At 40.8% G+C, this 13,943-nt stretch overlaps 1 long non-coding RNA gene across 1 annotated transcript in view; it reads right to left on the bottom strand.

Annotated features, from left to right (window-relative positions):
* The window catches only part of LOC112664683 (uncharacterized), a 70,750-nt gene extending 57,054 nt beyond the window's left edge, over positions 1–13,696 (bottom strand). The window contains exon 1 of the long non-coding RNA XR_004805924.2: positions 13,521–13,696. This is a non-coding gene — a long non-coding RNA (uncharacterized LOC112664683). The remainder of the gene's footprint in view (positions 1–13,520) is intronic.
* Positions 13,697–13,943: the final 247 nt, after the last annotated feature.

The raw sequence follows: 13,943 nt of genomic DNA, 5'->3' as shown, positions 1-13,943 counted from the left end.
GCTTCTTCCTCTGCCTGTGTCTCTGCCTCTCTCTCTCTCTGTCATGGATAAATAAATAAAATCTTAAAAAAAAAAAAAAAAAAGTCTGTTTCTGGGCAGGCCCAGTGGTTTAGCACCGCTTTCAGCCCAGGGTGTGATCCTGGAGACCCTGGATCGATTCCCATGTCCGGCTCCCTGCATGGAGCCTGCTTCTCCCTCTGCCTGTGTCTCTGCCCCCCCCCCCCGTGCCTTTCATGAATAAATAAATAAAATATTTAAAAAAATAAAGATGTGATATCTGGGACGCCTGGGTGGCTCAGCGGTTGAACATCTGCCTTTAGCTCAGGGTGTGATTCCAGTCCTGGGATCGAGTCCCACGTTGGGTTCCTTGCATGGTGCCTACTTCTCCCTCTGACTGTGTCTCTGCCTCTCTCTCTCTGTCTCTCATGAATAAATAAATAAAATCTTAAAGATGTGATATCCAATTGTTCTCACATTAAAAGACATACTGAATGACTTTCATACCTCTGTTGGAAATCAATTGTCCATATATGTGTGAATCTATTTTCAGATTTCTGTTCCACTGATATGCTTGTATATCTTTGCACTAGTACCACATTGTCTTAATTACTGTAGCTTTATAAATGTTTTAAAATCGGGTAATGTTAGTTCTCCAACTTTGTTTTTTACCTTCAAATTCTATTAGGCTATTTGCCCTTTGATTTCCATGAATTACAGAACCAGTTGTCAATTTCTGTAAAAACAAGTTTAACTGGGATTGTGTTTAAGGTATACAACAATTTGAAAGAAATTGAGATCTTAGTATTTTGTCATTAATCCATATTTCCATTTATTTACATAATATTTAATTTCTCTTAGCAATGTCTTATTGGTACCAGTGAATAGAGCTTTCACATCTTTTGTCTGATTTAATCCTACATTTCAATTTTTTTTACTTTTAAAGTTTTTTAGGGGTGCCTGAGTCACTCAGTTAGTTAAGCATCTTGCTTAAGCATCTGGGATTGAGCCCCGCATCGGGCTCCCTGCTCAACAGGGAGCCTGCTTCTCCCTCTCCCACCCCCTCTGTGCTTTCTCTGTCAAATAAAAAAGTAAAATCTCTAAAAATTAAAAGTAAAAAATTTTAAATGATCCTATGAAAAATTTTTTAAATTTCAGTTTTAAAGGTCAACACTCAAATTTCTGAGCATTAATTGGTGGATATAAACATTCACTTTACATTCTTATACAGGCTTTGATAAAATCAATTGCTAGGGCAGCCTGGGTGGCTCAGCAGTTTAGCACCGCCTTCAGCCCAGGGCGTGATCCTGGACACCCAGGACTGAGTCCCACGTCGGGCTCCCTGCAAGGAGCCTGCTTCTCCCTCTGCCTGTGTCTGCCTGCCTGTCTCTCATGAATAAATAAATAAAATCTTAAAAAAAAAATAAAAATCAATTGCTAACCTCGCTTACTAGATTTAGTGGCTTCTTTGTACATATATTCTGTTGGATTTTCTATATAGATAACACTGTTAGCTGCAAAGACAATGTTTTATTCTAGATAACTTCTTTTTCTCATCTGCACTGGTTAGAACCTGTAGTACAATGTTGAATACAAGTGGTGAGAGTAGGCATCCTTGTTCCTGATCTTACAAGGAAAGCATTTACTATTTCATATCAAGTATGATGTTAGCTAAAGGTTTCTCCTAGTTGCCCTTCATTAGGCTGAGGAAGTTCCCTTCTATCACCTGCTAGGAGTGTATTTGTTTTTGTTTTTTAAATCAGGAATGGATGTCAAATTTTGTCAAATGCTTTTTCTACATCTATTGACTTGATATGGGGTTCTTTTTCAGTTTGTTAACATGATGAATTTCATTGATTGATTTCAGAATATTAATCCAGCTTTGGATTCATTGGTTTTCTCTATTGTTTTTGTTATTGTTTTCTAATTTCATTGATTTCCATTCCCTCTCTGTGTCTTTTACTGTTTTTTAAAGATTTTATTTATTTATTCATGAGAGACAGAAGAGGCAGAGACGTAGGCAGAGGGAGAAGCGGGCTCCCTGTGGGTAGCCTGATGTGGGACTCCATCCCAGGACCCCGGGATCACACCCTGAGCCAAAGGCAGATGCTCAACCACTGAGACACCCAGGCGCGCCTCCCCCCACCACTTTCTTTTAAAGTAAGCTCTATGCCCAATGTGGGGCTTCACATGTCCCCAAGATAAAGAGTTGCATGCTCTACTGACTGAGCCATCCAGGCACCCCCATTGATTTCCACTCTTACTGTGTTTCATTTATTTTGCTTATTTTATGTTTAATATGTTATTCTTTGTCTAATGTCTTAATATGGAGGCTGTTGTCAATAATTTGAGAACTTTATTAATAATTTTCTTTTTTTCTTTTTATTTTTTATTATTAATAATTTTCTAATGTAAATGTTCAATGCTATGAATTTCCCCCTAAGTGCTGCTATAGTAACATCCCCACAATTCTGATATGTTGTTTCATTTCTCTTCGGTTCAAACTACTTTCTAATTTTGATTTTGATTTCTTCTTCAACTCATGTGTAATTGAGAGATGTGTTATCTGGTTTCCAAATATTTGAATACTTCAGATATCTTCTCTTATAGATTTCTATTTTAAAAAAAAAGATTTCTATTTTAATTCCATTATACTCAAAGAACATACTTTGTGTGACCTGAATCATTCTAACTGTATTGAGACTAATTATTTTTTAAAGATTTATTTCAGAGAGAAAGACACACACACACACACACACACACACACAAAGCGGTGGGGGGCAGATAGGTAGAGGCAGAAGGAGAAGGGAAGCAGACTCCCCTATGAGCATAGAGCTCCATATGGGGCTCAGTTTCCTGATTTGGAGATCATGACCTGAGCCAAAATGAAAATCAAAAGTTGGATCCTTAACTGACTGAGCCATCCAGGTGCCCCCCCTTTTTAAGGATTTTATTTATGTATTTATTTATTTAGGGAGAGAGAGACCACACCAGCAGGGGCAGGGGGAGGGGCAGAGGGAGAAGCTGGCTCCCCACTGAGCAGGGAGCCCAATGCGGGGCTCCATCCCAGGACCCTGAGATCATGTCCTGAGCCAAAGGCAGACACTTAACCAACTGAGCCACCCAGGCACCCCTCATATATTTTTTAATAGACTTTCAAGAGCAATTTTAGGTTCACAGCAAAACTGAAGGGAAAGGAAAGAGAGTTAACGTATACCCTCTGCCCCCCGCATTCCTCTCATTATTAATAACATCCTATACCAGAGTGGTATATTTTTTTAAATCAGTGAATCTACATTGACACATTATTATCACCCAAAGTCCAGAGTTTACATTAGTGTTGTAACTTCTATGAGTTTTGACAAATGTGTAAGGACATGTATCTATCATTACAGTATCATACAGAATGACTTCAGTGCTGTAAAAATCCACTGTGTTCCATTTATCCCTCTCTCCCATCAACCACTGATCTTTTTATTGTCTCTATTGTTTTGCCTTTTCCAGAATGCCCTGTAGTTGGAAACATATACTATGTAAACTTTTCAGATTGGCTTCTTTCAGTTATATGCATTTAAGTTTCTTCATGTATTTTCATGGCTTCATAGCTCCTTTCTTTATAGTTCTAAATAATATTCCATTGTCTGGATATATCACAATTTATTTTGTTCACTCACCTACTGAAGACCATCTTGCTTTGCCCCCAAGTTTTGTGAATAAAACTGCTATAAAAAAAAACTGCTATAAACATCAGCAGATTTTTGTGTGGACATAAGTTTTCTTGCTTGTTTGGTAAACAGCAAGAAGGATGACTCCTGGATTGTATGGTAATAGTATGTTTAGTTTTGTAAAAACTGTCAAAGTGTCTTCCACAGTGGCTGTGCTCTTTTGCAGTTCCATCAGCAATGAATGAGAATACCTGTTGTTTTGCATCCTTGCCAGCATTCAGTGTTTTTAGTGTTTTTGGATTTTAACCACTCTAATTATGTAGTAGTATCTTGTTTTTAAAAATTAATTAATCTATTTTTAAAGGTTTTATTTATTCATGAGAGACACAGAGAGAGACACAGAGACATAGGCAGAAGGAGAAGCAGGCTCTCTGCAGGGAGCTTGATGTGGAACTCGATCCCAGAACCTCAGAATCATGACCTGAGCTGAAGCTAGACTCTCAACCACTGAGCCATCCAGGTGCCCCAGTACCTCTGCCCTTAAGGCCACCAGGTCGGAAACCATCTCACAGGTGGCTCAGTGTAAGTCAGGCAGTGTCTTTTGAAGTTTTTAATTTTAATGAAGTCTAGCTAACCAATTATTTCTTTCCTGGATTGTGTCTTTGGTGTTGTATCTAAAAAGCCATTGTCAGACCCAAAGTTACCTAGATTTTCTCCTATGTCATTGTCAGTTATATATATATATGTGTGTGTTTTACATTTAAGCCTATGATTCATTGTAAGTCTTGATACCTGAGTACCTGACATTTTTAGTACGTGTGACAAAATGGGAAGTTTACACATAAAACACTCCAACACACTGAAGTACAGTAGTTATTTTGAGAAAATGCATTAGTGTAGTTATTTGGGTGATGAGCTGATCTCACTAGTTGTTTCATGTTTAAGAAATGGGTGAAGGGGCGCCTGAGTGGCTCGTTCAGTAGAGTGTCTGATGCTTGATTTCAGCTCAGGTCATGATCTCAGGGTTGTGAAGCCCTAAGTTGGGTTCTGTGCTCAGCAGGAAGTCTGCTTGAGATTCTCTCCTTCTCCCTCTGCCCCTCGCCCTGCTCTTTCTCTCTCTCTCTCTCTCTAAAATAAATAAATAAAATGTGTTTTTAAAAAAAGAAATCAATGAGGATCATCAAAGGACAAAAAAGAAAGGAAGAAAAACCATTTAGGAGTATGACTGACAAACTATGGTTATTCAGATTTGGGAATTTTTTTGAAAATGAACAAAGTCAGCCTGTCACTTAAGAAAAATAATTGATAGTGGGGCACCTGGGTGGTACAGTTAGTTAAGAATCTGACTCTTGGTTTCAGCTTAGTTTGTGAGATCAATTTCTGAGTCTGGCTCTGCACAGACTGCTTAAGACTCTCCTTCTGCCCCTCCCCCTAAAATAAATAAATAATTAAATCTTCAAAAGTACTTAAAATTAAAAAAAAATTTTTTTAAAAGAAAAATAACTGGTAGTATTGGGGTGCCTGGCTGGCTCAGTCAGTGAAGCATGCAACTTTTGACCTTGGGGTCCTGACTTAAAGCCATATACTGGGTGTACAGCTTACTTAAATAATTAATAGTATTGGGATGCCTGACAGGCTCAGTTGGTAGAGCATGCAACTCTGGTTCTTGGGATTGTGAGCTCGAGCCCCACGTTGGGTGTGGAGATAAGATTTTTTAAAAAATAATTGATAGTATTTGTTGGCAATGATAAAATTTGAGCTTTCGAGCGAAAGAATTTTGGAAAACGTTTATCTGCCACCATGAGCTTGATAGCTTCCCAACACTTAAAGACTTCTGAAAAATAAAAAATACTAAGTTAGATAGATGTAAATAGATACTATATTACTATATAATGGTATATATCAACATTTAGAATATCTACATAACTCAGAGAACCAATATGTTCCAAATGATAAAATGATGTTACAAAAACATGAATGGTAAAGATCCATTCAAAGTGCAAAATAGAAAAAAAAAAAGTGCAAAATAGGGACATCTCAGTGGCTCAGTGGTTTAGAGTCCGCCTTTGGCGCAGGGCGTGATCCCAGGGTTCTGGGATGTAATCCTGCATGGGCTCCCCTCAGGGAGCCTGCTTCTCCCTCTGCCTGTGCCTCTGCCTCTCATGAATAAATAAATAACATATTAAAAAGAAGAAGTGCAAAGTAGGTCAGGGGCACCTAGATGACTCGATCAGTTAAGTACTTAACTCTCAATTTTATCTGAGGTCATGATCCCCCAGTCTTGAGATCAAGGCCGCCGTCAGGCTCCATGCTCAGCAGGGAGTCTGCTTAAGACTGTCTCCCCCTGGGGATCCCTGGGTGGCGCAGCGGTTTAGCGCCTGCCTTTGGCCCAGGGTGCGATCCTGGAGACCCGGGATCGAATCCCACGTCGGGCTCCCGGTGCATGGAGCCTGCTTCTCCCTCTGCCTATGTCTCTGCCTCTCTCTCTCTCTCTGTGTGACTATCATAAATAAATAAAAATTAAAAAAAAAAAGACTGTCTCTCCCTCTCTCTTTCTGCCCCTCCCTCCACTCGCATGCATGTGCTGTCTCTCAAACAAAATCTTAAATAAAGACAAGGTGCAAAATAGATCAAAAAATTTTATTGTAATGGAGAATAAAAAGTTTACTGATAATGTGACTTTATTTAAGTAATCTCTACACTCAACATGGGCTCAAACTCATGACCCCAAGATTAAGAGTCACATGCTCTACCAACTGAGCCAGCCAGGCACCCCAGTAATGTGGTTTTAGATTCCACATTGCAACTAATCTTTACAAAACTACCACTTGCTGAATTTTTGTGTCATATCGAAGAAGGATATCCAGGTTATCCAAATTCTATTCAGAAACTTCTCTTTTCCAACTAATCTTGCATAAGGCTGGATTTCTTCACATACTTCAACCACAGTAATTTTTCATAACAAATTTAATGCAGGATCAAATTTAAAGCAGAAAGAATCTGCTTTCTATTAAGTTTGATGTATAAAGTGATATATATACACACAATGCCATTGTGTGTATATTTAAAATTTTTTGGAAAAATAGTAATTTTTTAATAAAAATATTTATATTAAGGGGAGCCTGGGTGGCTCAATTTGTTAAGCGTCTGACTCTTGATTTCTGCTCAAGTCATTTAAAAATCTTAAATTTTCTTTCTTTTTTTTTTATTTTATTTACTTATGATAGTCATATATATAGAGAGAGGCAGAGACATAGGCAGAGGGAGAAGCAGGCTCCATGCACCAGGAGCCCGATGTGGGATTCGATCCCGGGTCTCGAGGATCACGCCCTGGGCCAAAGGCAGGCGCCAAACCGCTGCGCCACCCAGGGATCCCTTAAAAATCTTTAAAAAAATAAATAAATAAAAATAATCTTTAAAAAATAATAATAATTTATAAGAATATCAAGCAAGGGATCTCAAAACGAAAAAATTTAAAAACCACACCCTACAGAAACAGGCTCACTTGTTCTTGTTCTGCCTTCCAGAGATCAAAAAGTTTGAGAACCCTGTTCCATAACACTCTCCGTTACAGGTGACTCATGAACAACACAGGTTAGAACTATGAGAGTACATTTGTATGCTGATTTTTTATAGTACTATAATCTTAAATAAAGATTTTCTGTTCCTTGTGATTTTCATACCATTTTTTCCTTTAGCTTACTTTATTATAAGAATACAGTATCATACTAAATAACATATATAGTATGCAAAATATGTGTTAATTGACTATGATATTGGTAAGGCTTTTTGTCAACAGTGGGCTATGAACTTTTAGGGGAGTAAAAAAATTGTATGTGGGTTTTGGATGGGCAGGGGCAGTCAGCACTCCTAACCCCTTCAAATCCCCCTCAAAGGTCAACTATGTATGGTTGATACATTAGGAGGCTGACACCAGGCCCACCTACCTTAGACACCTCCCTCAGCTATTGCTACATTACCAATCTAGAGAAGTTTGTCCTAGAGACATGATCAGTATCCTCACAGTGGGAAATTAGACACCAGCCTTGATATTCTTTTTATTTATAAATTTATTTTTTATTGGTGTTCAATTTGCCAACATACAGAATAACACCCAGTGCTCATCCCGTCAAGTGCCCCCCTCAGTGCCCATCACCCATTCACCCTGACCTTGATATTCTTAACATTATCCATACTTACCTAGTATTTAGCTATTGCAGTTTTGACACTCAGGTGATGCAAGAGATTTGCATTTATTTATTTTTTAAGATTTTATTTATTTATTTATTCATAGAGACAGAGAGAGAGGCAGAGACACAGGCAGAGGGAGAAGCAGGCTCCACACAGAGCCCAACGCAGGACTCGATTCTGGATCTCCAGGATCACTCCCTGGACCGAAGTTGGTACCAAACTGCTGAGCCACCCGGGCTGCCCGAGATTTGCATTTAAATCCTGCCTTTCGGGAACCTCGGGTGGCTCAGCGGTTTAAGCGCCTGCCTTCATCCCAAGGCATGATCCTGGAGTCCTGGGATCGAGTCCCGCATCGGGTTCCCCGCATGGAGCCTGCTTCTCCCTCTGCCTGTGTCTCTGCGTCTCTCTCTCTCTCTGTCTATCATGAATAAATAAATAAATAAAATATTTAAAAATAATAATAATAAATAAATCCTGCCTTTCGGGGTGCCTGGATGGTGCGGTTGGTGGGGCCTCTGGCTCAGGTCATGATCTCATGGTTGTGGGATCGAGCCCCAGTTGGGGCTCCGTGCTCAGTGCAGTCCGCTTGAGATTCTCTCTCCCTCTCCCTCTGCCCCTGCTGCTCATACTCGCTCGCTCGCTCTCTGTCTCTCTGAAAAATATTTTTTAAAAATAATACAAAATAAACCCTGCCTTTCTCTTTCTCATTCCCAGCTCATTCCCACTCTAGTGGAAGGGCTTTCTCCTCCACGTGTGGCAAGAATCTATGCTTCCTACTGTCTATGGCTTGTTCTGTGGTCAGTCCTCTAAAAGACATTGTAGAAACACAGCTTTAGAATTGCTGAGAAATATCTCTTTATTTCTCAAAAAAAAAAAAAAAAACCCTGACTTTTAAGACTATTGTCTCACTGTGAACTTTTAAAAAGTCTAATTCAAAGCACAAAGCTGAGCCACAACTTCTTTGTTTTAGCCAGCGTTCCTCTTTCTCTTCCCTCAGGCAGTAAACTTCAGTCTGAGGGAAAGGATGGTGGGGTGGGTGGGGGGCGGGAGAGGATGAGCTACCAGGAAGGGAAAGTACATTATTACCCAATAATTATGGATTGCAGGTGTTAATTAGGTTGAAGAAAAAGTAAAAAGTTCAAAACACCAAGATCCAGGGTATTGAGTGGCAAGGCCATGTGTAGATTGGAACAAGAGGTGTGAGGTAGAGAAAAAACCCATAGATTTCAAGTGTTTTTCTCAGTCCTGCGTATGCAAATATACATTGAATCAAATAGAACTCTTCATTTGCAATTTTTAAATTATTTTCTTTTACTTTCCAGAATTGGGGAAATGGAACAAAGGGGAAGAATGTTTTTTGAAGCACAGCCAGAAAGAGGGAAGAGTTTATTAAACCCTCTAATTTCAAATTATATTTAATTTGATGTCAAATTATATTAAAAGTATTAAATTAAAAAATGAACAGCTGGAAGGATAAACAAAGGCATATCAATGCTATGTACTGCCTAAAGTGTACTTGGAAATGAAAAAGAATGCTCACCTCTCCTCAGTGTATTTGCAAGATGTGTATTTAGACGATTAAATACACAGCTCTTCTGTTTGCTGAGACAATATTTCTCTAGTTTAATACTTTAATTGCAAATAGTAATATTAGCAATCAAATATTTATTGAGCACTAACCATGATCTTGAGGATTGGGACACCATGGTTCTAGAGAGGAGGAAGGGAGAGATGATCACACACTTACTTCACAAGTCGGCCAGAGCCTCACACGTCGACGTTTGGTGGCCACTGGCCCTTGGTGAAGGGGATATCCCGGCACTTCTGTTATTTATGGCAACATGCCTACATTTGTATCACACGTCTACAATTTATAAAGTGCTTTACAAAATGTGTTACATTTCATTCTTATCCTCTCCTGCTTGGTAGAGATTATCATGCTTGTTTAACATGTAAAAATCTGAGGCTTCGAGGGGAAGAAGTGTCCTCAATCACAGTTAGTCAGTAGCAGAGTTGGGAGTGGCACCCCATTTCCTGAATCCTGGACCCAAGCACACCACTGGCTCCCTTCTGAGAAGGGGAGAGCATGCCCTGTTGTGGCTATGGCTGGCCTGCTTGCTTTTATTCCTTTTTCTGGCACTACCATCTATTGGGGAGGAATCCCAGGCTCCTCCAGGGGAAAGAAGCTCTGCAATTAGACTAAATATAGTCTGCGAGGGGCTGCATCTCATTTGGACTAATTATCTTGTCACCCATCAGAAGAACAAAGAGTAAAGAATTTTCAGGCCTCATCATTTCCATTCCTCTCACTAGCCTGGACTTCCATGGGATCGGCCTGGAGACAAATGTTAACAGAGTAGACATGCCCGTGGACTGAGGAATGTCTGGGCTGCCGAGGAAGTGTTTCTCTCTCCGGCACAATGACTGCATTTAGAACTGGAAGGAAGCTAACCTAGGGAAGAGATCCATCAGTCCTGGAGATGTCTGGGCCAGAGACAGAGAACAAGGATCATCCCTCAGTGGACAGCACAGCCTGACGGGCAGTCGCATGGTATATTGATAACCCATTTAGCAAAGCCCTCCCTGTTCTTCCTTCTAGCAAATACTTACTGAGCACATGTGCCAGGCACGTGGGGGGTTGATGAAATATCATGCTGTAAGGAAAGCAGAAGAAACCCTCCCTGGATCCCTAAGCATTGGATTCAAAACCAAAGTTAGGGGCAGCCCGGTGGCTCAGCGGTTTAGCGCCGCCTTCAGTCAAGGGCCTGATCCTGGAGACCTGGGTTCAAGTCCCACGTCGGGCTCCCTGCATGGAGCCTGCTTCTCCCTCTGCCTGTGTCTCTGCCTCTCTCTCTCTCTCTGTGTCTCTCATAAATAAATAAAATCTTAAAAACAACAACAACAAAACAAAACCAAAGTTAGAAAAATTTAAGAGGAATTTAAGAGGACAAAGATACTTTGGTCAGGATATGTGCTTGTACCAGTAAGTTTTGGGGTTGAGTTTCATTACTGAACGCTAGTATGTCAGGGGCAAGTTTAAGCAATGAAATATTGTCTCAGGAAGCTTTTACTAAGTTCTTGTTTATAGTAAGGAAGTGCCATAAAACACTCGCCATCAGCCAGTAACAAAATCTTTAAAGTGAGGCATGATGCTTAATAGACCACAAAATTCTGTTAGCCCACAAGTATTACAAGAATTATGAAATAATTCTCATCAATTTGTTACTGGCTGTCATGGATGACTTGATGTTAGAGAGGCACAACATTTGCAAGTGGGCTCAGGTAAACTGTTTTATCAAAGAATCTGTAACAGCACATCTGCGACAAGTGCCAAATAAAGTACTGCACTGGAAGGAACGGATGGCAGGTTTCAGATCACATGTTGGCACATTTTAAAATCAAATCTCACTTCTTAGAAAAGGTACATAGCTTATTCAGCCTATGGGACATCAAATACAGAGTTCAAAGGGTTCACACCATGGTTTGAATCATCCTCTAACCCAGATGAATGCAGACATGACTCACACATCCTGTGCTTGGTACTCGCTTGTGGCTATTCAGTCTTTGTCAATAACAGTACCAATAATCCACTATGATAAGGTGAATGGAAACAGAAAATTGTTTTGCATTTCACGTGCACAATCCTTCGGATCCATATGCTGCTTCAACACAGGATTCTGCCATGGAGCCCAGCTATGGGACGGGACCTCCCACCTCTACCCAGAAGGTGGGAGGGAAAGGAGCTAGCACCCAACACAATGCTTCCGGAAAGCACAACAGAAGAAGGCAAAAGAGTAAGCTAAGGTGAGGATCCAGGGCTCTTGATGCTAAGAAGGTTAAGACTGGCCATTTCCATTCTTTCTGGGCTTGTTAGCCAACCGCCCCCACCCCCCACCCCCCCAACCCCCCCCAGACCTTTGGTCCCCCTCCCCTTTCTCTCTCATTGTCCCTCGCTCTTGCTCTCTCTCCTTCCTTCCTCCCTCTCCTTCTGGCTTCATGTTATTTTGCCTCACTATTCAGCATCCTCTACTTTGTCCAAAATTTGTGTTGCCTTGCTGCACAGATGTAAGAAAACCATCAGATTAAAAGCCAGTCACTCTGGAAGTCTGGGCTGCCCTGAAGACCAAATTGGATTAATTACACCCAGACAAGCTTTAAAAAGAAAGAAAGCCAAATGAACTGAAAACTCGGGTTCAGTGGCCTTGAGATAATTTGAATCATTTGCATATCTTGGTAAGGTTTTCAAAGAGTAAAAAAGAAAAAGCCCTTTCCAGGAACCTTTTTTTTTTTATTTTTTTAAATTTTTTATTAAGGTAGGCTCCACACTCAGCTTGGAGCCCAATGCGGAGCTTGAACTCACGACTCTGAGATTGAGACCTGAACAGAGATCAAGAGTCAGATGCTTAACTGACCGAGCCACCCAGGTAACCCAGGAACTTTTTGTTTGAAAACTAATTTTTTTAAATTTTTTATTTATTTATGATAGTCACACACACACACAGAGAGAGAGAGAGAGAGAGAGGCAGAGACACAGGCAGAGGGAGAAGCAGGATCCATGTACCGGGAGCCTGACGTGGGATTCGATCCCGGGTCTCCAGGATCGCGCCCTGGGCCAAAGGCAGGCGCTAAACCGCTGCGCCACCCAGGGATCCCCTGAAAACTAATTTTTATAAGAGAATCAGTTAAATATAACACTCAGATTAAAAATAAATAAATAAATAAATAAATAAATAAATAAATAAATAAATAAACAAACACTCAGAGAATGCAGTGATAGTGCTGAGTACTATGAAAACAGACTTCCAGGTCCATCTTCTCTGTCCCCGAGAGGAATATGTTTCTGGTTTGAGAAACTATAAGAGCCTTCCCCTAACATGGGCAAGTGCCATAGAGCCTAGAACAAAAGGGCTGGTTTTTCTAAGCCTCATAAGGGTAAAATGTGTCTCTATCCCTTTGTGGCCCAAAGCAACTGATTGTGGAATAAGCAGATCCCCTCTAGACCACGGTTCCTTAGCCTTGGCATAATGAAAGGCTGTCCTGTGCATTGTAGGATGTGTAGCAACATCCCTGACCTCCCCTATTACATGCCAGCACCATGCCCTCCACCTCCAGGTTATAACAACATCAGAAAATGTCTTCAGACTTTGCCAAATGTCTCCTGGGCAGCAAAACCAACCCCCTGTTGAGAACCACTTCTTTAGAGAAAAAGATGGAATATTTCATTCCAAAATATACATATAAGATATTAACTTTTTAAAAGTGGGAAAATAGGATGTTTTAGAAGAAATATGATGATAATACCTTCATAACTTGCAAGGCATGGCTCCAAGCTGTTATTTCTGCTCAATTATAAGCTTTCAATGGTGGGAACAACGTGCATCTTTCTTGTTTATTGCCATCATCTTAGGATCCAGTATTGTGCTGGGGATGTAGGAGGTGTTTAATAACAGTCGTGGGATGGATGCACAATTGATTGAGCAAATGCTACATGCCAAGAACTATGCCATGTTCATACATTAGCCCTAATCGTCACAACAACACTAATAGGATCGACGTTAAAACAAAACTCTTCAATAAAGCAAATTCAGATATTGCACAGTTCTTTGCCTCCCGGTTCCTGTCCTTCCCCCAGGCTCTGCTTTCAAAGGGATGAGCCGGAGTTCTTACCGACCAGAGTGGGAAGGGCTGTAGCTCCCTCTGGGGAGGTGGGAGGTGGGCAGAGAGTGAGTCCCTGTGTCCTCTGTGTTCTTCCAGCCAAACTTCCCTGGGTCCAGAAGACACTAAGGGTGCCAGGTGACAAGATTCCTGGAATTGTTGCTCCTGTCCTGGGAACTTTAGCCAGTGGCGGAACGGGACCCATCCTTGTCTCCATCAATATTTAAACCAGAGTAAACAGTGCTCAGGTGGCACCAAACCACAGCTGAGGCTGGAGAGGAGGACTTAGCTGACATCGCCAGAACCCTGGGAAGCCAAGTCATTTCATTAACTTCTCGAAATTGTGCACTTGCGTTTTATGAGACTGACCTACCCATCACCTGATGGGGGGTTTTTACTGTATCATCTTTATGCTATGAGTGGGGAAACCGAGGC

The sequence above is a fragment of the Canis lupus genome, chromosome 17 (assembly GCF_003254725.2).
Source record: "Canis lupus dingo isolate Sandy chromosome 17, ASM325472v2, whole genome shotgun sequence".
Taxonomy (NCBI): Eukaryota; Metazoa; Chordata; class Mammalia; order Carnivora; family Canidae; genus Canis; species Canis lupus.
This window is presented reverse-complemented; position numbering and strand designations above follow the sequence as displayed.